Source organism: Tachyglossus aculeatus, chromosome 2 (assembly GCF_015852505.1).
Source record: "Tachyglossus aculeatus isolate mTacAcu1 chromosome 2, mTacAcu1.pri, whole genome shotgun sequence".
Taxonomy (NCBI): domain Eukaryota; kingdom Metazoa; phylum Chordata; class Mammalia; order Monotremata; family Tachyglossidae; genus Tachyglossus; species Tachyglossus aculeatus.
This window is the reverse complement of record NC_052067.1, coordinates 112,171,545-112,197,369: the sequence shown is the minus strand read 5'-3', so window position 1 is coordinate 112,197,369 and position 25,825 is coordinate 112,171,545. Positions and strand designations below refer to the sequence as shown.

The 25,825-nt window shown below is 40.2% G+C and overlaps 1 non-coding gene across 1 annotated transcript; it reads right to left on the bottom strand.

Annotated features, from left to right (window-relative positions):
* Nucleotides 1–19,165: 19,165 nt before the first annotated feature.
* On the bottom strand, nt 19,166–19,293 carry LOC119924665. The gene has a single exon (XR_005449365.1). It is a non-coding gene; the product is annotated as a U6atac minor spliceosomal RNA (small nuclear RNA).
* Nucleotides 19,294–25,825: the final 6,532 nt, after the last annotated feature.

The window sequence follows — 25,825 nt, the reverse complement described above, 5'->3', positions numbered from 1 at the left end:
GTATTAATGGTGATGTAACACTAGTTGAGATATGCATTAAGGTACCTGTGACTTTTCATACACGGTAAATGTTTTGCTATTGTCATTCTTAGTGAAAGGCTGGTGCTAGTTAATCAGAATCCTGGTTAATTTAAATTATAATGTTTTAAAAAATAAAAGACATACTTAGAATGGTAGTTTTCAAAACAACTATAAAAATCAACTCACATTAACATATGAGAAGCAGCATGACCTAGTGGTAAGGACAAGGGCCTGAGTGTCAGAGAACCTGGTTCTAAACTTAGCTCTGCCACTGGCCTGCTGTGTGACCTGGAGTAAATGACAACTTTTCTGTGCAACAGTTTCCTTACCTGTAAAATGGGGATTCAATACCTCTTCTCCATTCCCATTTGCCACTGAGCTCCATGAGGGACTGGGACTGTGTCCAACCTGATTATCTTGTATCTGCCCCAGCATTTAGTTTAGTGCTTGGCACACAGAAAGTACTTTAACAAATACCATTATTATATGTAGGGAAGTAGTGTGGCCTGATGGAAAGAGTACAGGCTTGGGAATTGGAGGATTTAGGTTCTAATTCCAGCTCTGTCACTTTCCTGGTGTATGATCTTTGGAAAGTCACTTAATCTCTCTCTGCATCAGCTTCCTCATCTGTAAAATAGGGATAAAATTACTTTCCTTTCCCTTTCCCTCCAGACTGTGAGTCTCATATAAAACTGGGACTGTGTCCAATCAGTGGACACTGAGTCCAATGTTGGCATTTTGAAAGCATTTAACATTATTACCATTAAATGTTACTTATAAACACCATATCGCATTTCAACAATTATTACTAACATAATTAACGTTAACATAATTAACGTAAAACAAATACAAGTCAACTCAACCTACGTTTAGCTTCAAACCACTTTTTAATTCATTTTCATGAAGTTTGTTGATTGGGCGCAGAGAACAAATGCCATCATTATTATTTTCCAGATGGTGAGCTCGTTGTTGGGTAGGGACCGTCTCTACATGATGCCAACTTGTACTTCCCAAGCACTTAGTACAGTGCTCTGCATATAGTAAGCGCTCAATAAATACGATTGAATGAATGAATGAACAAGAATATCTCGGATATTCAAACGTATCTACTATGTATTTGTTTTACCTCTTCTTTGAAAATTTTTATATCAATCTTCATCAGATGACAATTCTGCAAATATCAGAGTAAGCCAAACTGTCTTACTGTGTTGTTATGATTATCTGTCCGGGGAGCTCTCTTCATATTTTATATACCCTGGCCCACAGGTTTAATCAATGATGTTTCATTTGCAGACATTAATGTGGTAGCAATATTTGCTGTTGCATGAGAATGAACTCTATAACTGTTTACCAAAAAGACAATTTGGCAAATCTACATTTCTGAAATGTTCTTTCACTGCAAGTGCGAGTACATGATGAAACCAATCATAAAAAATATCATTTTCATCCACAAATTGCCTTACTTTCTGTAAACAGGCAGGTACTTAAATTTTTGGATACATCAGGTTAGTTGCATTCATCAGTCATCAAACATTTTGTTATGTTCAAGATTGCAGAACTAGTTAACCAAGAAGAGTGTGTTTGCTTCTGTTCAGAATCAGCAGCATTGGACTTACCTGCAGTTGTTCCAGTGAAATTTGGCAACCATAATCAAAATAGGCCAGTTTAATCAAGATTGTAAATTTGTTCAGGGGATATTTTTCAGCAATTCAATTTTTTTTTAAAAATTCACAGTAATATTCTGCAACTTCAGGTCAGTGTACTTTTGTACACAGGGTATATCTATCTTTCAGATGCCAGTGAGTTTAAATTATGGAAGTCATCTGTCAAAAATTGCACACGCTTCAATAATTTGCTTGTAAAATTATTTTGCATTTTCAGTGAGCCTTGAGCCAGTTAGAGGCACAATCTGAATGTTTCAGTGAAAACCGTTCATATGAAACATTACATAGTGGTTCTAATTAGGTTCATGCTGCATTCAGTTTGTTCAACAGTTTCACTCACATCTTGCAAATGATTTGAGTAACGGTTCTTCTGAGCTTTAATGTGTCATTTATTTATTCATTCATTCAGTCATATTTTTTGAGTATTTACTGCATGCAGAGCACTGTACTAAGTGCTTGGGAGAGTACAATACAACAATTAATGGACACATTCTCTTGCCACAATGAGCCTTCAGTCTAGAGGAGAGGGGACAGACATTAGTATAAATAAATTATGGATATGTATTTGAGTGCTATGGAGCCGGGAATGGGGAAGAAGAAAGGGAACAAGTCAGAGTGACACAGAAGGGAGTGGGAGAAGAGGAAAGGGGGTGCTTAGGGAAGACTCTTTGAGGGAAATGTGCCTTCAGGAAAGCATTGAAAGGGGCAGAGTAATTGTTTGTTGGATTTGAGGAGGGAAGGCGATCCAGGCCAGAGGCAGGATGTGGGCAAGGGTCAACAGCGAGATAGGTGAGATCGAGGCACAGTGAGAAGGATGGCATTAGAGGAGCAAAGTGTGCAGTATGGGTTGTTGTAGGAGAGTTGCGAGGTGGTAGGATTGAGTGCTGATTGAGTGCTTTAAAGATGCTGGTGAGGAGTTTGATATTATAGACGAATTGATACTGCATTCTTCCATCCAAACTTTTCTATTTTCCTAGTGGAAAGAGAGTCAGAAGACCAGAGTTCCAATCCAGCTCCACCACTTGTCTTCCCTTATCTGAAATATGTGGATTTAATACCCATTCTCCCTCCTACTTAGACTGAGAGCCCCATGTGGACCTCATGATCTCATAGCTACACCAGCTGTTAATACAGTTCTTGGCATATAAGCACTTAACAAATATCCTAAAAAAAAAAGCCCATAGCCTTTATATATGCCCTGGATGGAATGAGGGAAAGTGTAAAAAAGAAAGGAGTGATGAAAAGAAATCATAATACTTAAAAACAATGGTCAGGGTTTTTTTAATGCTATTTTTTAAGCATTTGTCAAACACTGTACTAAGCACTGGTAAATAAGTTGATTAAGCCAGACACAGTCCCTATCTCATAGGGGCTCATAGTCTAGGTGGGAGGGAGAGGAGTAGTTAATCTGCATTTTACAGTTGAGGAAACTGAGGTAAAGAGAAGTTAACTGGCTTGCCCAAGATTGTGCAGCAAGCAATTGGCAGAGCCAGGATTAGAATCCACGTCCTTTGAATCTCAGGCCCATGCTCTTTCCACTAGGAAACACTGCTTCAGAGTATGTCAACTCTTAAAATGAATAGTGGAACTAATGTGCACTTGGATTTGCACCCTTTGTTCACCTCTTCAAATATATTTCTTTATATTGATGTCTGTCTCCTCCTCTAGACTGTAAGCTCATTATGGGGAGGGAATGTGTCTACCAACTCTGTTACATTGTACTATTTCAAGCACTTAGTACAGTGCCCTATGGGGAGGGAATGTGTCTACCAACTCTGTTACACTGTACTATTTCAAGCACTTAGTACAGTGCTCTGCACACAATAAATATGATTGATTGACTTATTGATTGGAAATATAATCACAGTTTGCCCCTGTTTACCAGTTCATAGTCTTTTTCTTTTGAATTGCTACGGGTTCTCTTGAACAGTTCACGAAGGGCAAATAGGACCCACAAAAATTCAACATCATAATCTGAGTTTAGTATTGACATTCAAGTTGACATCTTCAGTTCAATATGAATCTTTGTTCAGAAGTTTGGTTTTTTTTCCATTTGGTTGTACTTGCCTGAATAGGTTGCCAGGTTGCCACTTTAGTTGGCCATTTTGCTGTAAATCTAAAGCTGGGGGGCTGGGGAACTGACCCTTGGAAGAACCCTGACATTGCCTGCCCTTTTGAAAATAATTCCTAAATGATCTATTAACATGGATTTCGATTGTTTGCCCTTCTACTGCAATATAAAGGCCCAGTCAACCCTTTATTAATGAACATGACTCATAAAACCATTCATTCTTGTTGCTTATTGGAGAGACTTCCTGACTACAGATCAATGACCCATAATGTCCTCCTTGGGTTTTTAAAGTGCCAAGTGTACTGGGTGAGACCTATGAGTCTATGCAGTTATTTGGGAGAATGCTTGAGGAATTCCGAATCTCTATGGAATTACATCAGAGCCTGGCTCTCTGCGTTTAAAGCAGGCCTAAGTGAATAGGTAAGGCAGCAATCCAATCTGCCATCCTTCCCAAACATGCCTCTGTTGAATCTGCTGAGCTGAAATGGAAAATGAGAAGTTTGGTTTGGCACACCATAACCTCACATAGGAACTACATTGTGACATAATACAGTGGGCCAGTAGCTATGATGCAAAGGTACAGCTTTAGAATATTCAGAAAAATTCACAGTTGCCAAATTTTATAAATCCATGTTCAGAAAGTTATGTTTCCATTCATTGTTATGCCTTACAGCAATTAATGCTCTTCATTTAAAAGGGCAAGAGATGTGTACAGTGCAAAGAAGTACCAGTTTTCTTAAAGTGATTTCAGACCAATTTCTAAAAAAGGATGGGCATATCCTGAATTGATTTCTGGCAGAGTAATTTGTTTTTGGGTAGATGCAAAATTCATGCATCCAGAGCTATTTTTAAAAACTTCAAGTATTTTGCAAGTGGATCTGTGATTCTCTAAATGTGTTTCAATTGGAAATTTCCTTCATGAGTTCAAACAGCATTGAAGGGCATACATTTAGACTTGGCCAACGCATGACTGAAACCTCAGCCTTGGCTCCAGTACTGTTTGGATTAGCCTCTTTCTTCAGCAGTCAGAGGCCACTGAAGGTGTCATATAAATACCATCGTAGAGGGAGCAGAAGATGATCATATACTCAGATTATGTGATTAATTGTTGAAATATCCTCATCATCATGCGCTCCATGGTTCCCAAAGAGGTTGCCCATTGGCTGCGGCAGAGCTTCTCTTCTTCTTTTTTTGTATGGTATTTGTTAAGCGCTTACTCTGTGTGAAACACTGTTCTATGTCCTGGGGTAGGTAAAGGTTAATTAAGTTGGACACAGTTCCTGCCCTGCTCCTACAGTCTAAGTAGGAGGGAGAACAGCTATATAATCCCCATTGAACAGTTGAGGAGACTGAGACACAGGGAAGTTAAGTGACTTGATCAAGTTCACACATCAAGTGATTGGAAGAGCCAGGATTAGAATCCAGGCCCTCTGCTTCCCAGGCCCGTTCATTCATTCATTCATTCATTCATTCATTCATTCATTCATTCGTATTTATTGAGCGCTTGCTGTGTGCAGAGCAGGCCCGTGTTCTTTCCACTAGGCCACACTGGTCCTCCTGTCTGAAACTGTGGGTGTAAAGCCATACTTTCCCAAACTTAGAACACTGGAAAGACTGTGTATGTTTGCAATCAAGGATTTTAGCTAGGAGGGCTGAGGAGTCCAAGAACTGTTCCTTACAAATACTGTTTCACCTGTATATCTAAAAAATTCATTTTAGTTGAATTTTTAGTTGTTCCTATTGTTTGTAGTTTGTTATTTATGCTTTATTCTTGTTTCTTTGAGTTTGTCCTCTGTCACATGTTATGATATGTTTGTGGATCAAAAATTATTTTTTTGTGTCTGAATTTAATAACTTGAATTTAACCCAGTGCTTAGACCACCAAGCTTACATGTAATAGTAATGTAATAGTAATAGTAATGGCATTCTGTTATACTGTACTCTCTCAAGCCCCTCTTAGACTGTGAGCCCACTGTTGGGTAGGGACTGTCTCTATATGTTGCCAATTTGTACTTCCCAAGCGCTTAGTACAGTGCTCTGCACACAGTAAGCGCTCAATAAATACGATTGATGATGTTGATGATGACGAAGTGCCTAATACAGTGCTCTAAACACAGTAAGTGCTAAATAAATACAATTGATTGATAGATTGGCATCAATTAAAATAATAATAGCAATAAAAATAAACATTATAGTCATGATCATCATCATTATCATCTTATAGAGCTATTCAGAGGCAGATTCTGCCTAAGCAGTCCTGGCAGAAAAGAAGAAATATGAAGGAAGAGATAATCTGCCATACAGTCACTCACACATTCACCCCTGAGGAAGAAGGCATAAAGATGCTGATGGAGGCCCCTTTCTTTGGTCTTCCAAGGTGTCTCCATTGTAAAATGTAAATCACTGCTCATATAATTCCCAAAGGATATCTTAAACATGACTTAAATAGTGAATCAATCCCTGGTGTTTATTGAGTAGCTACTACATGCAGAGCTGTGAAATGAAGCTTTGGGAAGGTATTCCAGAAGGAAGAGATAGGATCTATGTATGCCCTCAGGGACTTGCCATCTAATAGCTGTTGTTTCTTATTCATTCATTCATTCATTCAATCTTATTTATTGGGCACTTACTGTGTGCAGAGCACTGTACTAAGCACTTGGGAAGTACAAGTTGGCAACATATAGAGATGGTCCCTACCCAACAGTGGGCTCACAGTCTAAATTTCATAGCTAACCCTACAAAACCAAAAAAGGCTCTGCAAAAAAAAAGGATGTTCATATCCACCTTTTTAGTTAATCAGTCCATACCTTTCCTCTTCTCTTACACTCTTCTGCCTTGCCCTGCTTTGCTTCCTTTGTTGTTTCCCCTCCCAGCCCCAAACCACGTATTTTATTTTGTTAATATGTTTTGTTTTGTTCTCTGTCTCCCCCTTCTAGACTGTGAGCCCGCTGTTGGGTAGGGACCGTCTCTATATGTTGCCAACTTGTACTTCCCAAGCGCTTAGTACAGTGCTCTGCACACAGTAAGCGCTCAATAAATACGATTGGATGAATGAATGAATGTACATATTTGTTATTTAGTTATTTATATTAATATCTGTCTCCCCTTCACTCTTAGACTGTAAGCTTGTTGTGGGCAGGGAATGTGTCTGTTTATTGTTGTATTGTACTCTTCCAAGCACTTAGTACAGTGCTCTGCACACAGTAAGTGCTCAGTAAACATACTTGTATTGAATTGAATTATTTATTCAGTTCTTGCTGAGGCTCAAGTATGGAACTACAGCATGGCAGTGAGGCAGAAGCAGCGTCGCTCAGTGGAAAGAGCCCAGGCTTTGGAGTCAGAGGTCATGGGTTCAAATCCCAGCTCCACCAAGTGTCAGCTCTGTGACTTTGGGCACAGAGAAGTTCACTTAACTTCTCTGTGCCTCGGTTACCTCATCTGTAAAATGGGGATGAAGACTGTGAGCCCCCCGTGGGACAAGCTGATCACCTTGTAACCTCCCCAGCGCTTAGAACAGTGCTTTGCACGTAGTAAGCGCTTAATAAATGCCATTAAAAACACTACACATATTGGATGATAACAAGGACATTAAGATAAGATTCCTGCAATCTTATATTCTTATATTCTAATGAGAATAACTAGGCAAAGATAAATAAGCAGATCCAATTTTGGTGAAGGCTGTATAAAACATGAATTCTTGGTTTAATACAAGACAGCAGGCAAAATTCCAAAATGTCTGTATCTTCAAGAAGGGAATAGACAACAAGCCAAAACAAAAAAACAGTTTTCTATCCACTGTGTAAAATCCCCAAACTTCAGCCAGGAGAGGAATGCTGCATAGCTCCTTGCCAAGGACATAAAGGCTCCTATGCAATCTTATATTTCCTCTAGCACCAGAACACTGTGACATTGCTTTTCCGAATAGCACCTTTACCTCAATATGTCTAAAATTGAAATCCTCATCTTTCCTCCCCAAACTCTCTTCCACCTAACTTTCCCATTACAGTTGAGAATTCTGTTCCCTTCTCTGTTTCTTAATCCTGCAGTTTTGCACTTTTTCTTGATTCCTATTTAACTTCCAACTTTCATACTCAGTCAGTTGTTACATCCTCTCTGTTTTTCCGTTCTTGGCATTTCCCGGCTTGACTACAACACCATGCCCCCTCACTTGTCTTCCACCATAGTCTCTCCCTCTCTATTCCATGCTTCGCTTTGCTGCCCAAGTCATTTTTATAAGCTGTTGTTCGGCTCATTGAGTAAATAAGGAATGCTGAGATGGCTAGAAGAATGAGGTAAACAGAAAGGTGGGGGAATTAGCCAGGGAAAACCTCTCGATTTTGTGAAGTGTAGGGACGGTATTCCAGGAATAAAGAAAGTAATGAAAACATGTGCATTATTGGAGACCTTAATTCCTCAGGTAAAACCCAATTGCATAAGGGATATTGCCTTAGAAGCTATGGCCCAATATAGCATTTTGATCCAAATCTCATCATTCTTTTGAAGACAAAATTCACTCCTTTCCTTTTTATTAGGCTTCTATTTAAAATTGCTCATTTTTCAAGACAGAAGGTGAAAGAACCCAGATATTTGTTTGGATGATTAATTGGGAATAAAACCTTTATTCAGCCTGGTAAGTGATGCAAGCCCTATTAGCCACTCCTTGTTGGCTTAGAGTGAGATAGGATTCCCAGAAGTCCAATTCTTTTCTTGGGGATGATGACATTACTAGCACAAACAGACCTCCACTGGATGAACAGACCATTACTATATTTGCCAGAAATTCCCACTGACCCATGACACTGGGTTAAACACACATGGTTTCAGCTCTTCCACACATTCAACTCCCTTCTCAGGCTCCCGGTTCCTCCCCCTCCTCCTTCCCTCACCCCCAACGATCTGGCCTCCTACTTCATTAACAAAATTAAATCCATCAGGTCCGACCTCCCCAAAGTCTCTTCCCCCCTTTCTCCAACCCCCCGGCTCTCAACACTCTCTGCTACTCTCCCATCCTTCCCAGCAGTATCCTCAGAGGAGCTCTCCTCCCTCCTCTCAAGTGCTACTCCGGCCACCTGTGCTTCTGAACCCATTCCCTCTCATCGCATGAAATCTCTTGCTCCGTCCCTTCTCCCCTCCTTAACTTCCATCTTCAACTGCTCACTCGCCACTGGTTCCTTCCCCTCTGCCTTCAAACATGCCCATGTCTCTCCCATCCTAAAAAAAACCTCTCTTGACCCCACCTCACCTTCTAGTTATCGCCCCATCTCCCTCCTTCCATTCCTTTCCAAACACCTTGAATGTGTCATCTACACACGCTGCCTTGAATTCCTCAACACCAACTCTCTCCTTGACCCCCTCCAATCTGGCTTTCATCCCCTACATTCCACGGAAACTGCCCTCTCAAAGGTCACCAATGACCTCCTGCTTGCCAAATCCAATGGCTCATACTCTATCCTAATCCTCCTCGACCTCTCAGCTGCCTTCGACACTGTGGAGCACCCCCTTCTCCTCAACACGCTATCCAACCTTGGCTTCACAGACTTGATCCTCTCCTGGTTCTCCTCTTATCTCTCTGGCTGTTCATTCTCAGTCTCTTTTGCAGGCTCCTCCTCCCGCTCCCATCCCCTTACTTTAGGGGTTCCTCAAGGTTCAGTTCTTGGTCCCCTTCTGTTCTTGATCTACACTCACTCCCTTGGTAACCTCATTTGCTCCCACGGCTTCAACTATCATCTCTACGCTGATAACACCCAAATCTACATCTCTGCTCCTGCTCTCTCTCCCTCCCTCCAGGCTAGCATCTCCTCCTGCCTTCAGGACATCTCCAACTGGATGTCTGCCTGCCACCTAAAACTCAGCATGTCCAAGACTGAACTCTTTGTCTTCCCTCCCAAACCCTGCCCTCTCCCTGACTTTCCCATCACTGTTGACAGCACTACCATCCTTCCCATCTCACAAGCCCGCAACCTTGATGTCATCCTCGACTCCCCTCTCCTGTTCACCCCTCACAAAAATCTGCCGGCCTTATCTTCACAACATTGGCAAGATCCGCCCTTTCCTTTCCATCCAAACCACTACCCTGCTCATTCAAGCTCTCATCCTATCCCGTCTGGATTACTGTATCAGCCTCCTCTCTGATCTCCCATCCTCCTGTCTCTCCCCACTTCAATCCATACATCATGCTGCTGCCCGGATTGTCTTTGTCCAGAAATGCTCTGGGCATGTTTTTCCCCTCCTCAAAAATCTCCAGTGGCTACTAATCAACCTACGCATCAAACAGAAACTCCTCAACCTCGGCTTCAAGGCTCTCCATCACTTCGCCCTCTCCTACCTCACCTCCCTTCTCTCCTACTACAGCCCACCCCGCTCCCTCCGCTCCTCTGCCACTAATCTCCTCACCATGCCTCATTCTCGCCTGTCCTGCCATCGACCCCCAGCCCATGTCATCTCCCTGGCCTGGAATGCCCTCCCTCTGCCCATCCGCCAAGCTAACTCTCTTCCTCCCTTCAAGGCCCTACTGAGAGGTCACCTCCTGTAGGAGGCCTTCCCAGACTGAGCCCCCTCCTTCCTCTCCCCCTCCCCTGCCTCAGCTCCTTCCCTTCCCCACAGCACCTGTATATATGCATATATGTTTGTACATATTTATTACTCTATTTATTTATTTTACTTGTACAGATTCTATTTATTTTATTTTGTTAATATGTTTTGTTTTGTTCTCTATCTCCCCCTTCTGGACTGTGAGCCCACTGTTGGGCAGGGACCGTCTCCACATGTTGCCAACTTGTACTACCCAAGTGCTTAGTACAGTGCTCTGCACACAGTAAGTGCTAGATAAATACGATTGAATGAATGAATGAATGAATGAACATGGTTTTCCTTATAACATAAACTCTGAAAAATCCCCTAGATAGATGGATTCATTTCTCTCATATTTAAAGGAAGCAGTTAAATTAAGATTCAAATAAAGATACATTCACAGAAAAATCATGCATCTATAAGGTACAGGTGCAAAGCTGGACATCTTATTTTCTACCTTTGATGTAAAAGGAGAAGCTACTAACATTAACTACTACAGATATTCACAGGCATTTATTTTGTTAAATAATTTTTCAGCTAGTGTACATTGAATCAACTTTGGGAGAGAATGTTCAGTGATGGCTGCTTCTCTGTGATCTTCAGTTACTAAAATTATATATGAATGATCTTGCTCATTGTTACTGTATAATTTAGTGAATTCAAACAGTCCTAGGTTTAACAGACCATCTTTTAAATTGTAACATGAAAAGTTTAAGCATCTGGAATTCTTATTAGGTTTGCATATTCAAATATATTCAAATATACCTCAGTATGAGGTATATTTAAGAGGTTTTTGTTCTGTTACTTGTATGAAGATTCAGAAACCTATGTCTTTAACCTCATCCTCTTATGATGACTGCAATACTATCTAAACACTTGGTAACATAAACAAAACTGAAAATCTCAACTCTATAGGTGAAAATAAATGTGCTGTGAATTCATGTTCTATTCTAAGGATGTCTGAATATGACAACCACTGGAGCCACTAGACAATTCACCCGATCAAGAGACAGAGAAAGGAATAAAGGATTGATAAAGGCATCAATCAACCAAAGGTATTTATTGAGTGCTTACCATGTGCAGAGCACCATACAAAGAGCATATTTTTGACTACTAGGTCCTTTATTATTGATTATAGATCCCAGGAGAGAAAAATTGTCAACTATTTCAATTTTCTCTCTATCCACTATAAATGTGTTAAAACTTCCAATTGTCATGATCTTTATTTTCTTGACATTCATTCATTCATTCAATCGTGTTTATTGAGTGCTTACTGTGTGCAGAGCACTGTACTAAGCGCTAGGGAAGGGGAAGTGCAAGATGGCAACATATGGAGACGTCCCTCTCCAACAATGTCTTTTAGACTGTGAGCCCACTGTTGGGTAGGGTCTGTCTCTATATGTTGCCAATTTGTACTTCCCAAGCACTTAGTACAGTGCTCTGCACATAGTAAGCGCTCAATAAATACAATTGATGATAACAATGGGCTCACAGTCTAGAAGGGGGAGACAAACAACAAAACAAAACATGTAGACAGGTGGCTTTGAAATGCAGGTCCATCTTTTTGCTCTGCTCCTTAAGTTTTAATAATAAATCCTTCAAATTTTCTTCCCTTTCTGCTAGTAGGGTACTATCATTAGCATTATGAAGATTGTTTATATTCCTTCCTCCAATCTTTACTCCCCTTTTGTCTTCATCCAATCAGGCTTCTCTCATTATGCATTTGGCATAAAGAATGAACAGATAAGGAGATACATCCTTGTCTTACACTTCTACTACTACTACTACTACTACTACTACTACTACTACTACTACTACTAAAGATGGCATTTCTTAGCCATAGCACTTACTATGTGCCAAGCACTGTTCTAAGCACTGGGGGGGATATAAAGTGATCAGGTTGTCCCACATGGGGCTCACAGTCTTAATCCCCATTTTACAGATGAGGTAACTGAGGCTCAGAGAAGTTAAGTGACTTGCCCAAGATCACACAGCAGACATGTGGCAGAGCTGGGATTAGAACCCATGACCTCTGACTCCCAAGCCCGTGCTCTTTCCACTGAACCATGCTGCTTCCCGTACTAATGGGAAACCAATTAGTTTCTCCATATTGTGTTCTTATTGTAGCCTTCTATCCAGCATAGAGTCTTTGTATTAATTCAATTAAATGGTCTAATTCAGTTATTATTATTATTATTTAGATAGAAACCTGGACAGAGAAGACCTGACTGAATTGGTGCCTGAGAACACTTTATATTTTATTGTTGTTCATAGAATGTTGAATTTGTCCTGTCACTTTTTTCCCCCTGTGTTCACCTACCCATCATAGATTGTGAGCACTATCTTGGTTAGGACCATACTGTTAATATCCACGAAGTCTATGTACTGCTTAATAAATTGCTTGACACATTGTAATCACATAATAAAGGTTACTATTGATTAACTGTGGATAGAATGACAGGAAGGGATTAAGATTAAGTAGATCCTGGCACTACTCAAGTCCCTATCCTCAAAAAGATGAAGAAAATAGAGATAAAGGTTTGTGGGAGATAGACAGCCATGCTTGTGATGAAGTTTGGTAAGTGGAAAGAGAGGCAGGCTATCTGGGGAAGATAAGAGCAGACAAAGGGATTGGGAAAGGTATTTAAGAGGTTATTCTGCACTTGGGCTAGCTGTTCTGCACTTGGGCTGCGCTGAGCCTGCGAGGGTTGTGTGGCTCTCCTGAGAATGGGTGTCTTTATGCCTATCAAAAGATATCTAGCAGAGTTGGGGACACAATAGAAGAACCATCCTAGAGGAACATTCAGTGCAGCAATGCTCCTCTCCTGCTCTATCCTAGGACACACCCAAGTTAAAGAACTAGCACCCAGATAAACAAGGACAGCTTATGGTTTCACCCTTATAAAAACATGCATATGAAACCAATTTCTGGATTTCAAACCCTCACTAATTCTACGTAATATTTTTTTAAATTAGCAATTGCTTGTTATGATTTCATCCAGTTCCTAAGCTCATATCTTAATAAAGACATAAGCAGGATGGCTCAGTGGAAAGAGCACGGGCTATGGAGTCAGAGGTCATGGGTTCGAATCCCGACTCTGCCACGTGTCTGCTGTGTGACCTTGGGCAAGTCACTTAACTTCTCTGAGCCTCAGTTACCTCATCTGTAAAATGGGGATTAAGACTGTGAGCCCCACGTGGGACAACCTGATCACCTTATATCCCCCCAGCGCTTAGAACAGTGCTTTGCACATAGTAAGCGCTTAACAAATGCCATTATTATTATTATTATTATTTGACCATTTCAGAGAATGGAATTGGGCAGTTCCCTAATTGGAACACCCATTTCCTGATCCTATCCTTCAAATTCAGTTAGAGAAAGGTTGAAAAAGTTGAGGATCCTGTTCTAGAAGAAGGGAAGTTCTACTGATATTTTTGAATCCCACTGCATTCTAGTAATGCTTACTCACTGCTGTCACCCTAAGAGGACTGATTTATACCATTCAAGAGGGCTCTTTATTCCTGAATGTATCCAGGTTTGGAGGTTATGTTCAGAACACAATAATTCAGAATTGGTGTGGAGTTCCTATTAGGCTGGATGATAATTATGGCAGAATGGTTCAGTGGAAAGAGCACAGGCTTTGGCGTCAGAGGTCATGGGTCCAGCGCTTAGCACAGTGCTTTTCACATAGTAAGCACTTAATAAATGTCATTATCATTATCATCATTCAAAACCTGACTCTGCCAATTGTCAGCTGTGTGACTTTGGGCAAGTCACTTAACTTCTCTGTGCCTCAGTTACCCCATCTGTAAAATGGGAATGTAGACTGTGAGCCCTATTTGGGACAACCTGATCACCTTGTAACCTCCCCAGCGCTTAGAACAGTGCTTTACTCATAGTAAGCGCTTAATAAATGTCATCATTATTATTATTAAGTGCTTATTCTGTGCCAATCAATCAACCAGTCTTATTTATTGAGTGTTTACTGTTTGCAGAGCACTGTACTAAGCACTTGGGAGAGTACACTATAACAGAGTTCATAGATATGTCCTCTGCCTACAGTGAATTTACAATTTAACACTGAACTAAATTCTGAGTAGATACAAGTCAATCAGGTCAGATACAATCCTGTCCCACCTGGGGTAAGGGAGTCTTAATGCCCAATACCTTTTCAAATGGTAATGGATGTTGCTTTCTGAGTAACACTAGATTCAGATGTTGACTGACATCTTAAGATACTGATGCAGGTTGTCTTTCCTTCCAACAAGGGCACCAGAACTTCAGAACAGAATTAATCAAATCCAGAATTTGCAATTAGAGACATTATGGCTTTTAAATCCACTTACAAGCACATGCAATCAACTACTAACTCCCTGATTGCCACTTCAACAAAAGTGCCACTCCCATCCTCAGCTTTTCACCCCCACCAGGAAAAGCATTGATGAAAAGAAAAGTAGTTGTCAGCTAGTCAGGTTGTTGGATATCTCCTATATTCAAATAATGATATCTCATTGACTGAGTTGTTGTTTAAGGAAGACCTGTAATGGGCTAATGGATTAAGACTATCAGACAGAGCACAGATTGTTGTACAAACAATGGCCTGATTGACTTTAAACTGCCACCAGGAATGAATCACAAAACAGTTCCAGACTGATCAGATGGCTCCATATGAAGCACTTTGGGATTGAGAAGCATAAAAGCAGAACTTTATTATTTTAGCCTGTGACTCCTTGCATCTCCATTTATCCAGGAAACAGCACGGCCTAGTAGAAAGAATACAGGCATGGGAGTCAGGGGACTGAATTCTAATCCCCACTCTGTCAATTATTTGCTATGACCTTGGGTAGGCAAGTAACTTCTCTGTGCCTCATTGTCCTCATATATAATATGGGGTTAAATGCCTGTTCTTACACCTATTTAGACTGTGAGCCCTATATGGGATAGGGACTGTGCCCAACTTGTATCTCTGTATCTACTTCAGTACTTGTAAAGCTCAGATGGCAAGCACTTTACAAATCAATTATTATTATTGTTAATCAATCAATCAGTAAGTGCTTACTATCTGCAAAGTAATTTTCTAAGTCTTTCAGAGTATAATACAACAGAATTAGCAGACACATTCTCTGCCCATAACGAGATTACAGCCTAGAAGTAGTTTACTATCTTCAGTCTATTATCATTATTATTATTATGACTATTATTATTATTAATATCCAGGAAGGCTCTGATATTTGACATTGAGTTTCTAATAAATATTAATAAAATCAGGTCAAAGCTATAGCTTTATTATTTGTAATTAGATCCTGTTCCCGACTCAAGAGTTTCTAGGGATGTGAGCCCGTTGTTGGGTAGGGACCATCCGTTGTTGATTTGTACTTCCCAAGCACTTACTACAGTGCTCTGCACACAGTAAGCACTCAATAAATATGGCTGAATGAATGATTACTTTATGATGTATGGCACATTGCAGAGCATTGTGAGTTCCATTTAAAATAAATGAATAAATACATCACTCAACTCCTAGCTCAGGCACTTTCTGAATTATCATTAAAATAGTACCAGAAAGATCTATTATAATTTCCATATTTTGTTTACCAAAAATTGCAAGTGGAGCTACTGATTAATCCATCACATTGAGGAACAACATCCAAGGGTTAACCATATGCTCTTCACACAATGTAAATATGTATTTTTGACAGTGTGATTATTAGCAGATGAAAGCCAATGGTTTACTAAATGTCATACATCCAAAAAGCACCACCATCATCACCACTACTCTGTAACTTCTTAAAATCAATCAAATAATCAATAGTGCATATTGAGCTCCTAATGTGCGCAGAGTACTAAACTAAGCTCATGGGAGAGTTCAATAGAATTGATTAGTACACATGATTCTTGCTGTCAACAAATTTATAATCTAGCAAGGAACATATACAAAGCAGCGTGGCTCAGTGGATAGAGCACAGGTCTGGGAATCAGAAGGACCTGTGTTCTGATTCCACCTCCACCCCTTGTGTGCTGTGTGGCCTTAGGCAAGTCACCTAACTTCTCTGTGCCTCAGTTTCCTCATCTGAAAAATGGGAATTATGACTGGGAGCCCTATGTGGGACAGGGACTGTGTCCAACCTATTTAACTTGTAGATACCCCAATGCTTAGAACAGCGCCTGGCACATAGTAAGCAAAAAACAAATACCACAATTTTTATTATTTTTACAATAGAATATGTGAGGTATGTACATAAGTGTATGGCAGGTTGAAAATAAAAAGAGTTTAGGTGGCACAGAAGTGCTGAAGTGGCAGTTGGGGATATAAACTGGGGAGATTAGAAATTAATCAGGGAATGTCCCCTGGAGATGATGTGATTTCAGAAGGGTTTTGAAGATGAGGAAAGCTGTTGTCTGTCAAATGCGAAATTTTGAGAGGTTAGGTTTAGAGAAAGATGTAGGCATCAAGAGAGTTAAGAACAAGGAATGATTAGTAAGTTGTCTTGGAAGGATAGAAGAGTATGAGCTGAAAAATACTGAGAGAAGAGTCAATAAGTAGAAGTATCTTAAAGTCAATGGCCAATAAATACCATTGAGAGAAATTGGAGCAGACAGGAAATGAGAAGCCATGAGGGCTTCACTTCCGTCTCCTCTGAGGTTTTACTTTCTTTTAAGTGGAGTTATCTTCTTCCAAGAGACAATAATATAGTGGGCTATGGAAGGTTGCTTTCCACTATGTGGCAATTAAGAATATGTTGTTGCTGCATCCTGAAGAGCTTTGAATGGGAGAGGCAAATTCATTAACTTTAGATGCATAATGCAGACTGAACATATAAACTATTTCTATCTATTAAATGATGAATGCTGAGTAGAATATACACTATTTATATATCCTACATACTTTCACAAGATAGACCTATAACTTTTAATGATGCAAAAATGCTGTTCAAGAAACATTCAAGTATAAAAATTTTTACTACGTTCTGCCTGTACATGCCTTTTTTAACCAGATAACTCCATTTTTACATGATAACTGTTTAATCCTATTCACATTGTGATTGCTGTCCCTGCTTTTCAATTTTTCCTTTCATGAATCCTTCTTTCGAAAGCACTTAACAGGCTTTAATTTTTATAGGTTACTTCTGCATTACATATTCTGTCAGAAGTTTCATGAGGCACATATTACTGGCTCTGTGATAAGAGAGGTAACCTATTGTTAAACTCTCAGAGCTTCTTGGAACAGTAAGCTCTCATTTCTACACTACTGTGAATCCAAATGCTCAACAGAGATAGCTTTTAAAATTAATAAACATGAAATCATTTTCTTAATGAATTGTTTATCTTGTTTATATTTACAACACTGTGTCAAAATATGCTTGCAATTGCCTTTTGGAGAAAATGATTGATAATCCACCTGTCTATCAATCTATCTTTAGATTTTCCATACACATACACCTAAAAGCTTCATAGTTGGGGTATCATGTTATATTAGAGAAGCAGTGTGGCTCAGTGGAAAGAGCACGGGCTTTGGAGTCAGAGGTCATGGGTTCAAATTCCGGCTCTGCCAATTGTCAGCTGTGTGACTTTGGGCAAGTCACTTAACTGCTCTGGGCCTCAGTTACCTCATCTGTAAAATGGGGATGAAGACTGTGAGCCCCCTGTGGGACAATCTGATTGCCTTGTAACCTCCCCAGTGCTTAGAACAGTGCTCTGCACATAGCGCTTAATAAATGCCATTATTATTATTATTATTATTATTATTATTATTATTGTAGACTCTGGTCAAAGATCATGTCTACGACTTCTACTGTTTGTTTTCAAGGCCAGTAAATTGAACTGCACACAGTAGTTGATCAACATTGACAGTGATGATGCATATAAGGATGATAATGATGATGAGTTATGTTTTATTTGCTTTTCATTTAGTGGCTTTGGTCATCACCCTGTATTGATAGATATCTCCATGACAGTTCTATGTTTAATACTGTGCCTGTTTCTACTTCCATTTAAATATGCTGCTGGCGCTTCCTTACTGTTGGGTTTGCATAGGTAGGTATTCTCAGAGTGGATGTTGTGTTTGCAATAATGAGTGTTTTGTGAACCATATAGACTGAAGATACATGATGACACTGTTGCCTTATCACTATGTTCATTAGGCTAACAAGCTTCTTTCAGTAGAGTGGGAGGAGAGAGTTCTTAAGTAGAAAGGAGAGAGCTGACCATTTCAGTAGTAAGGAGTTTCAAAGGTGTTTTTTAAGGTATTTTGTTAAGTGCCAGGCACTGATCTAAGCACTGATAGTCACAAGATAACTAGGTAAGACAAAGTCCCTGTCCTTCTTAGTGCTCAGTCTTAACTCCCATTTTACAGATGAGATACCTGAAGCACAGAGAAGTTAAGTGACAAGGTTACACTGTATAAAACGTTTGCCACTCCCAGTCCCACAGCACTTATGTACATATCCATAATTTATTCATTTATAATATTGTCTGTCTCCTTCTCTATCAGTCAATCAATCAATCGTACTTATTGAGCGCTTACTGTGTGCAGAGCACTGTACTAAGCGCTTGGGAAGTACAAGTTGGCAACATATAGAGACAGTCCCTACCCAACAGTGGGCTCACAGTCTAAAAGGGGGAGACAGAGAATAAAACCAAGCATACTAACAAAATAAAATAAATAGAACAGATATGTACAAGTAAAATAGAGTAATAAATATGTACAAACATATATACATATATACAGGTGCTGTGGGGAAGGGAAGGAGTTAAGATGAGGGGGATGGAGAGGGGGACGAGCGGGAGAGGAAGGAAGGGGCTCAGTCTGGGAAGGCCTCCTGGAGGAGGTGGGCTCTCAGAAAAACCTGGCTAGATGCCACGAAGTAGGTGGCAATGCCTTAACCATATATGTGTTGTATAGGCCACTAGGACCTCTTCCATCCTTCTCAAGGGGAGTGCTAACCTTCTCTCCTGCTTTATGGTAGTGTTAAGTGATTATTATGTGCCAGGTACTGTACTGTACTATCATGTCAGTGCGCCTGAGGGCCCGGTATGTCCGCTAGATCATAAGATCCTTGAGGACAGGGATTGTGTTTACTACCATATTGTTCCAAGTTCTTATTACAGTGCTCTGCGCAAATGCTATTCAATCAATGCTATTGATTGATTGCAAGTACTGTATCTGGTCTCTCTGGCTAGCAGTGATAGCGGCAAGGCGAAATGGATAGAGCACGGGCCTGGGAGTTATAAGGTCGTGGGTTCTAACCCCGGCTTTGTCACTTGTCTTCTGTGTTACCTTATACTAGTCACTTCACTTCTCTGGGCCTCAGTTACCTCATCTGTAAAGTGGGGATTAAGTCTGTGAGCCCCACGTGGGACAGGAACTGTGTCCAACCCGATTTGCTTGTATCCACCCCAGAGCTTAGTACAGTACTTGCCACATAGTAAGAGCTTAAAAATACCATTAATATTATTATTAATGGAAATCCAAAAAGGTTGGGGGTGGGCGTGTCTGTAAAGTGGGGATTAAGTCTGTGAGCTCCACGTGGGGCAGGAACTGTGTCCAACCCGATTTACTTGTATCCACCCCAGCGCCTAGTACAGTACTTGGCACATAGTAAGAGTTTAAAATTCCATCATTATTATTATTATTAATGGGAATCCAAAAAGGTTGGGGGTGGGGTGTGTCACTTAAGAGAAGCAGCATGACTTGGTGGCAAGAGCACGGGAGTCAGAGGATGGTAAACTCACTGTGGGCAGGGAATGTGTCTACCATTGAGAAGCAGTGTGGCTTAGTGGAAAGAGCATGGACTTGGGAGTCAGAGGTCTTGGGTTCTAATCCCGCCTCTGCCACTTTTTCGCCGTGTGACTTTGGGCAAGTCACTTAACTTCTCTGTGCCTCAGTTACTTCACCTGTAAAATGGGAATTAAGACTGTGATCCCCACATGGGACAACCTGATTACCGTGTATCTACCCCAGTACTTAGAACAGTGCTTGGCACATAGTAAGCGCTTAACAAATGCCATCATTAATTAATTACCAACTCTGTTACATTGTTTTCTCCCAAGTGCTTAGTACAGTGATTGGCATCCAGTAAGCGCTTAATAAATATGATTGATTGATACTAATATAAAATGAAAATTGTCACATATGCTTGAGATTGTTCCATGATGGATTGGCACAATTGGCGTAATAGTGGGTTAGTCAGGTGAAATCCTTCAAAATGATATGATAAACCAGATTTATATTGGGACTCCTGATCCCCTGTGTTCATAGTTTATATTATGAGGTTGCCCAATATTCTGATTATGGGTGGAGCCGAGGAAGAGGGAGATGAAGCTAGGGAGGCCAATAACAGGGCCATGGATTGGGGAACGCAGACTGTCCTCAGGGGATGCTGAGCTGGTGGAAAGTTCTGCCCCAGTTCCTCTGGAGGATTAGTGGTACCCCTCCAGTGGATAGAGAGGCTGCTCTGACAAGGCCTGGGAGATGGAGGTCCATCTCCCCACCCATCAGCCTGGAATGGCTCAGGAATGGGCTGGGACTGCATCCCAGTGAGGGACAGAATGAGAAGTTTCGTGATTATTTTCTTTTATTTTCAAAATACTGACAAAAAATGAATACCCTCGGGCCAGTTGCAATACAAGAAATGGATGATCCCCAGTCCAGGGAGCATTACAACCAATTGCCTGGCCCAACGGGGTAGGCAACCTGTTCCTCCATCCTGGTTGGTCTTTGCTCCCCAGTCTCCAGGCAGAGTTAACCTTATGGCGTTGGCACCCACCCCCATGTTTACACAAGCTCTGTGCCCATACCTTCATTGCCAGCCTCAGATTGTGTCATATGACTGGAACATGTCAATCACAGGGGAGATAGCTCCATGTTGGGGCCTAGTCCAACTCTTGCTCAAGGGACTAGTAGATTTGTTAGGACACCTAGATGCAGACATAATCCAAATAGGCATTTAATGCGAATCACATTCCCCTTGCGGCCCCTTTGAGACCAAACAGATCAGTTTGATTTTCTTGTACCAAGGGCTTTCATCTCATTGATTGATTCATTCAATAGTACTTGGTGTGTAACTGCCGTGGGCAATATGCTTGGGCAATCATCAATCAATCAATCCTTTCACTGAGAGCTTACAGTATGGGCAAGAACAGTAGAAGTAAAAGACATAGTTGTTGACTTCAATGAGCTATCACCTTCATTTTCAGCACTATCATCATCAGTGGCAACAACATTATCAACAACAAAACAACAACAAAATCAGAATCTACCGAACACCTTTTGGGCAGAACACTGACCTTCACTTTTGGCAAACCAAAATGAAAAAAGATGAAACTTTCTCTCCAGAAGCTAAAAATCTAATGGGTAAATAATCACACAGAAATTGATAGCCACCACTCTCACTTGTCTCCCTGAAAAGGGTAATTATTTTGGCATGTTTAAAGTTCTATGATATTTCTATGTAGATAGAATTATCTAGATAATTGTTCAGCTCTGACTTTCTGTAAACGAACTGCTCATTTTTTACTAATCCCTATAAAGTTAGGATCATGTTTACCACTTTTACTGTATAGTGCTGTCCCAAGTGCTTAGTACAATGCTGTACACATAATAAGCACTCAATAACACCATAGCTTGATGGATTGATTGGAGTTAGATCTAAATTCCTGTTTTCCTTTTCTATGATTAGGTGGCCTTACAGAGTGTTATCTGCTCCCTTTGCTCTCTGCCCCCAGATTCTGTATATATGTATATATAATTCTATTTATTTATATTAATGCCTGTTTACTTGTTTTGATGTCTGTCTCCCCCACTGTAGACTGTAAGCCTGTTATGGGCATGGATTGTCTCTATTGTTATATTGTACTTTCCAAGCGCTTAGTACAGTGTACACAGTAAGTACTTAACAAATATGATTGAATGAATGAATGCAATAGTGACTGTACCTCTTGGAATCATAATTTACAGTTGGAACAGAAAGTTCCAACTGTGTTTTATTGTGTGATAAAGTCCTGTTATCTGGCCACTCATACAATGCTATGATTTGTTACACTGGCAGACATGCTCACAGTCTTCCTGGACTATTCCTCAAAGCACCTTCAGTTGACTTAAGAGCATGAAATAGAACGATGCTTGACACATGGTAAATGTTTAACAAATACCATAATAATAAAGAAACAGGAAAGAGTGTCACTCAGTGTGAAAAGTAACCAATTCCAAAGAAGGTGACTCCAAATTGCATTTCAAAACTGCATTTACCTGTGAGAAGTATTTTCAAACTATACAAATATGTAATGTAAATCTTCTTCTTTAAGTTTATTTGTTTTGCAACCTGGAGCAAGAGATGTCGGTAAAGATATAATGGGGTGGAAACTTGACTTGATGAAAATCAAAGAATACTGCCTACAAAATCCCCTTCATATTCATCAGAAATTAAGAAACTTAACCTAGACATCTGCTACAGGAGCTGGCAGATTGAAGAAAAGAGGTGTCACTTTCCTGGTTTTAATCTTGGAATGGCTGGCATTTTTCGTAATCAGCTGAAAAAAAACATTACATCTCAGAATAAAGCATATGGTTCACAGTGCCACACAGCAATGATTTAAATGCTTTGTGTACTAGACAGATTTTTCTTTTATTCATTTATTATCATTCAGAGATTTCTAAAGTGATTCATATACTCAATATGCACACATGAAACTCTTTCAAAATGAGAAACTTATTTGGGTGAGGAAAATGATTTCCAAGTTAGAGATTCTGAATAGAAATTCCTTCTCACAAAAATACGACATTAACAATCGTATTACTTTCATCACCTTCAAACAGTAATCATTAAATCTCCAGCTAGTATAGGCCTTGTGTCTTACAGTGTCCTGGAATCCACCTCATCTCCCAACTATGTATTTTACATCTCATCAACTCTTTAAAGACTTCTAAGGCCGAGGAAACACTCAATATCTAGGTTACCTACTCCCAGCCACAACGATGCTACCGCTGCCAAGCCCCAGTTCGGTGAGAGCTTATACACTGTGACAGTACATACAGTACTTATGGTGTGAATCGCTTAGTGTCAAGGAGTTAGAGTCTGGAGCTCTTACTTCATGAGATTAAAAGTGAAGTCACTTGGAAGCATAACACTAGACTAACACTGAAACTATTAACTACTAAATAAGTGCTCAGTGTGATCTGAGGAAGTTATGTGATTAGAAACCCCAGTCAGAATCCAGTTGAGAGTTTGGTGAAGGCTCTAGTAATGATGGATGAGACAGATTCCAACCAAACAAGATAGTGACCCATCAATCAATCAAATTTATTGATTGCTTATGGTGACCAGAGCACTGTATTAAGTACTTGGGAAATACGATATAACCATATAATAGACACATCCTATAAAATGGAAAGAATAGCAACAGAAAAGTAGCAAAGTCAAGGTATACAAGGTGGTGTTCCAAGCCACTGCTGTACAAAGCAGCAAGGGCCAAGCTTGATGATCTGATTACAATAACTTAGTTTCCATGTACCTCACCACATGGCTGTCTAACGGCTTTTCTTGGGGAAGCAGCAGCATGCCCTAGTGGTTAGAGCACAGGCCCGGGAGTCAGAAGGACCTGGATTTTAATCCTGGCTTTGCCACTTATCTGCTGTGTGACCTTGGGCAAGTCATTTAACTTCTTTATGCCTCAATCACCTTATCTGTAAAATGGGGATTAGTACTATGATTCCCATGTGAGACATGAACTCCATCCAACTTGATTATCTTGTATCTAGCCCTGTGTTTAACACAGCATCTCGCACATAGTGAGCACTTAACAAATACCATAAAAAAGTGACTGGAGAACATAGTTTAGTGTAAATATGGGCGCTAATTAACCTGCTCTATCCTGCCTTTTATCCCAGGTGTAGCTTAGAGAGAAAGATATTACCAAATGAAACATGAAACTCGTTCTTATGGTGTGATCCCAAAAAGGATACGACCCACCACATATGCCCTATGAAAATGAACTTTCTAATCCAAGTTTCTGACTCAGGAGAACTCAGTCCCACTGAGATATGGGGCTTTTCCAGCACTGGGAGAGAAACCAGGCTCCCCATAGAATGTCCCAACAGCTTTTGGGAGTATAATCAGCATCTTTGTCCCTGGATTTTGGGCTTTTGTGTTTCCACTTCCTTCTCAACATGCTCCTGTTAGACTTGTTTCAAAAGGATATTTAAAGCTCACTGATATGACTTTGCTGTCTGAGATGGGGTGAGGGACAAAAAGTAGAGTCCCTTTTCCTCTCTCTGTAGTTCATCTGAACTACACTCTCTGTCAAAGCATCAGAATGAGGTATTAAAGCAGCCACAGTGAGACTGGGTGAAAGCCTGGGCTTCTGGATCTCCTTTCCCTGGTCCATTGGACTGGTGGACCCCATAATCTCCACCCAGCCAAGATTCTGCTGGGCTCCCATTTCCAGCACTGACTCAGAGCTTCAGGATTTGGAGGACAGGAGAAACTTATAATAATAATAATAATGATAATGATGGCATTTGTTAAGCACTTACTATGTGCAAAGCACTGTTCTAAGCACTGGGGAGGTTACAAGGTGATCAGGTTGACGCACGTGGGGCTCACAGTCTTAATCCTCATTTTACAGATGAGGTCACTGAGGCTCAGAGAAGTTCAGTGACATGCCCAAAGTCACACAGCAGACACTGTTGGTTGTAGAGAGTTGTCAGGGTCAGGCAGGGCTGGGGATCAGAGGAAAAAATCTGACCCTGGTACAGACCACTCCTTTTCCCAACTAGGGAAATATGACATAGCACACATGGTTGGTCATGCACTGCTTGACTTTTATATTTATTATTTATACAACTCCCTTCATCTCACTTCATCTATGCCTATGAATAGTATCATTTGAGTATTCTGCTGTCAAATGCTCATGGGGTACTCCTATTTATTTTTGCCTCTCCATACCCCCACTGAACCTCAGTAACTTCAAAGGGGTCATTGATTTCGGTTGAAGATCTACAAAAGAGTTAAAAGAATGAAGCATTCTTTAAAATTTATCATATTGTCTGTATGTACCTCTGAGAAACTAGATACTGTGAGATACTAATACAAACTAGAAATAAATACTTACATTTTGGCTGGAGGGTGGGGCAAATTTTAACCAAAGAGGAGGATATTTTATGTTCTTTCTTAGAAGACTTCAAAAGTTAATCTGTTCTACTAATTCTGAATGATAGGTTTCCTTGTTACAGGATGTCAGACTGACATCACTACATCACTCAATGACTTCAAAAACTAATTAAGATAGGAAAGAAAATAGAATAACTCATATAGCTGTTATTTCAAAATTGGGCTGAAAAGGCATTGGGGAATATTTTAATTAAATATCTCACAGTTCATGACAATCATAATATCTTCAGCTGGTATTCTTTCATAAGATCTCCAAATTTCCTAAAATAATTTATTAAAGCTTTCCTATTTAGATTTTTAAAGGATGCCTTGGGAGCAGACATTATAAATT